Genomic DNA, 4,003 nt, shown 5'->3' on the forward strand with positions numbered 1-4,003 from the left:
ATATACAGCTGTCTCATAGTTTCTGTTATACACATGTACCTGTTTTCAGATGTTTTCCTGATATATACACAAGTACCTTATTCACACTACTTCGTGCATTTGAATTCAGGTCCACTGTTGAGATGATCAACCCCATCTACAGTATCTCTCTCTCTCTCTCTCTCTCTCTCTCTCTCTGTGTTTATACGAGAGAGCATAACGAATATAAATGTGTGTATCTTACACACCCACATGCAAAAGCACAGGCAGCACATGCCTGTGGATAGGGAAATCAAAGTGACAGGGAAGTAGAAAGAATCGGGAGTGAGAGATTAGAGGAAATGAAAAGAGTAAAAAGGAAAGGCGAAGAGTGAGAATGAGAGGTGGCGCGTGGAGGAGGTGGAATGGACTGTAAAATAGGGGCAGATAGAGACACATTCTTTACAGGGTGCTAACAACACGTTTCAATGTCAATACAGTACAGCTATGAAGTCACGCACGCAGTAATGATTTCCAGGACATTTTAAATTTCAGGCACTCTTATAAATGGTGCTCTCAGATCGATTATCTTAAACTACTGTTTATTCTACCATAGGTTTACAGAGGCAAGAAGGAATGTACAATGTATTTTGATCTATTGAACATGCATACAAAAAAACAGTAATGTAAAAGTACATGCATTTATATTTAGACACTGGTTCTGTGTATTTCACTTGCTCTCTCTTCTCATTTATCCGTCACATTTCCAACCAACACTTTTGGTGTCTGGATGACCACAGCTCTAAGGGTGTCTAAACCAGGTAAGTATTGACAGTTAGCTCAAATGACTCCCAGCCTAGCAGTCAATGCTCAGATAGAGAAAAAGGGGACAGAATTCAATGACAAGAAAGAGATACAAGTGGGGGTGGGGTTACAGGGTGTAGGAGATTAAGCAATGTTTATCTTGGAACTGATTCATTATCAATTCATATCATATTGTTTGCCGGGGCTGTTGCTAAGGCACTTTTAGGCAGCCTTGGCAGACCCCCACTATTGAAATGATCAATAGTTATTCATGCATAATCTTCATTACTAAACTGTGCAATTACATCTCCAAATTCACAATATACCTTGGATGTGTTACTGCTTGAGTCTGTCAATTGCCAACTGCTGAAGTTGTCACAGGATAGTGCCTAAAAATGTATACAGATAAACATTAGACCTCATTCACAATACCCAGCCAGAGTGAAATAGTAAGTACAGGGTGAAGATGCCTAGGAAAACATGAATTTGTTAGAAATTATGGTCAATATAGCTATCTTATGAGTTTTACCTTCTTTCTGACCTCATTGTTAGCATTTTAAAATACATCTTGTGATTCACCTGGGTGCATCATCAGTGATGTAATCTGGGTTCATCAGATATTTCAGGTCTTTCAACATCAGACACCCTCATGCAGGCGACCCAGCCAGGGGTGGTCAGGCCATGACTTGTGTCCAAGTAGTTTATATTCTATGGATTACCTCACTCATTCTTCAGCCTTGCCAGCATGTCTAATGCAACCACAACCAAACAGGCCTCCCCAGTGACTAAGGCTATTGCAACCTATAGATGAGGCAAAGAAAGAGGGTTTTAGTCTTAAAATTTAATCAACTATTTGAGCAAAAATATATGTAATGTCCATATATACAATCAACAACCATAAATTGTTGTTTACAATAAGTTAATGTCACTGAAAATGTCCAAAGTGTTGATCATAACACACATGTATATCCCTCAATTCTTCAACCTGGAGATGGATGTGAAATGTCTTTAGGAGAGGCAGCAGCTCTGCCAAAGGCCAGTCAAGTGAGAAGTTGTCATCAGTTCAAACAAAAAAATGAACTGATTGATCTCTCATTACGCATTGAGTTCCTGTACATCTGAGTTTAAAAAAAAAAAAACATTTTACTAAATACAGGCATGGAGAGGGAGAGAAAGAAGAAGAAGACTGGCAAGGCTGAAGGAGCAGGGCTGATGGAGGTTACTGATTAAGAAGAAAGCAAATGGAATCTGTTTAAGCGTTCAATTAAAATTAATACTGAATTTGATGGCATAGGACTATTACTCATAACATAGATTACTCAAAACATAGAACTGAAGGAGGGTGTACTTTCTTTTTCCCATGACTGTATGATCTTCAAAAGAAGAATAAGAAGAAGAATAAGAAGAAGACTGTGTGATATTTAGGGACTATCATGGAACTATCATACAGTCCCATGACTATGATATTTAGGCCCTGATAAATAAAAACAGAATTGAAGGAGGGTGTACTTTCTTTTTCCCATCACTGTATGATATTAGTTTATTTTTAGTTGGTGCTTTCAGAATAACAGTCCTATTGTATTGTCTCTGGCTGGGAATGTAGTTGACTTTGACCTCTTCTCTATTTTTAAACTTATATTCATTTGTGAAAATAAGCAAAAAATTTAATTGAGAAAAGTTAATATTTGCACTGTGAAATGTTACTATCACCTTGAAATTCTGTCACCTTGTCTATTAAACATGCAATTGCAACAATTAAGCAAATCACTGTAATGAACAGGACTCAGCAGTATGGTGAGAATTAATTTGTGAGTTTTAATTGCACATTTTAATGACAAATCCAAAACACAATCTGAAATCATGGTCAAACAAGCAATGGTCAAACACAGGAATACTCACAAACCTTCAAACAAGGACAAATCCAGAGTAGTGAAAAAAACACAGCAAGGAACAAAAACAGAAAAAGCAATCACTAAAAAAAAACAAAGCTCAGAAATTACACAATCTCAAGAGTTGACAAGACATTGCAATACTTAGAAGTTTGAACCAGGCTTATATAGTCTGTAAACAGGAAGTGGTAATGGTGATAAAGGGGAAGTTAGTCATCAGGGGAGGGGGCCCTCTGCTGGCTTGGAGGTGTCTCAGGAGGATGTAGCAATCACACTCTTTCTGATTGCTGATTGTTGACTGTTGATGCCAGACAAGCTGTTTTTACAATGTTCAACTGTCCAGTTTCAGTGAGAACGTGTCCACTGTAGCCTCAGATTCCTGTACTTGGCTGACAGGAGTGTTAGCCAATGTGGTCTTCTGCTGTTGTATACCAACCACTTCAAGGTTAGATGCATTGTGCATTCTGAGATGCTTTTCTTCCCACCACAGCTGTAAAGTGTAATTATTTGAGTTACCGTAGCCTTTGCCATATGACTGGTTGATTAGATAATTGCATGAATGTGCAGGTGTACCAGTTTATCTAATAAAGCGGACAGTGAGTATACATATTCTATATATAACTTTCTTAATAATTGTTTTTGCCCATTGCTATCCAGGGATAACTAATTCTAAAATCACTCACATTCTGTTGTCACAAGAAAATCCACATCAAACATACAAATGGACAGAATGGCATATACTGTATATCTGATTATTGGGCTCAAAGAACAAATATACACACAGTCTCCATACAGTGGGAGTGTTAGTATGTATTTAATGTCTGTGCCATCCTCACTCCATTCTCTCATTTCTCTATTTCTCTCTCCCCCATTCTATTGGTCCTGTCCCCTGTAATTGTTTCCTTCCATCTGGGCCTCTTTTCTGTTTGTAATCTAATTACATTTTATTTATCCTTTCCTCTTCACCTCCTCTCAGTCACTTCATCATCTTACTAACTGTATCAGTTTACATGCTGCTGTATTGTTTTCCTTTTCTGGCTCCCCATAGCCATTCTCCATCTTTTGGTCTTTCTTTCCAATGTTTCCATGTGCACAAATGCATTTGTTTTTCCTCCACTTCTTTGAATATTCACTGTTTACAACCTCGTTCTCCACTGTAAAACCTTAACCACAAAATTCAACCTAAATGTTCCTTAGTATATTCAACTGAATTATTGAATTTTAAAGTATTGCTGGCAATATCTTTTTGTAAGGCACCAAATCAGAGATAGTTGTGGTGTTTGGAACAGGATTATGAGCAGTAAAGAGAACAAACCATCACCCCAGAAGGCTCTTTAGTACTACAAGAAATA

At 37.7% G+C, this 4,003-nt stretch overlaps 1 long non-coding RNA gene across 1 annotated transcript; it reads right to left on the reverse strand.

Moving 5' to 3' along the window:
• Window positions 1-646: 646 nt before the first annotated feature.
• Window positions 647-3,082, reverse strand: LOC113533080 (uncharacterized). Its single transcript, XR_003403393.3, has 3 exons — window positions 2,666-3,082; window positions 1,342-1,563; window positions 647-1,151 (listed from the first exon to the last, which is right to left on the reverse strand). It is a non-coding gene; the product is annotated as an uncharacterized LOC113533080 (long non-coding RNA).
• Window positions 3,083-4,003: the final 921 nt, after the last annotated feature.

The sequence above is a fragment of the Pangasianodon hypophthalmus genome, chromosome 22, assembly GCF_027358585.1.
Source record: "Pangasianodon hypophthalmus isolate fPanHyp1 chromosome 22, fPanHyp1.pri, whole genome shotgun sequence".
NCBI lineage: Eukaryota > Metazoa > Chordata > Actinopteri > Siluriformes > Pangasiidae > Pangasianodon > Pangasianodon hypophthalmus.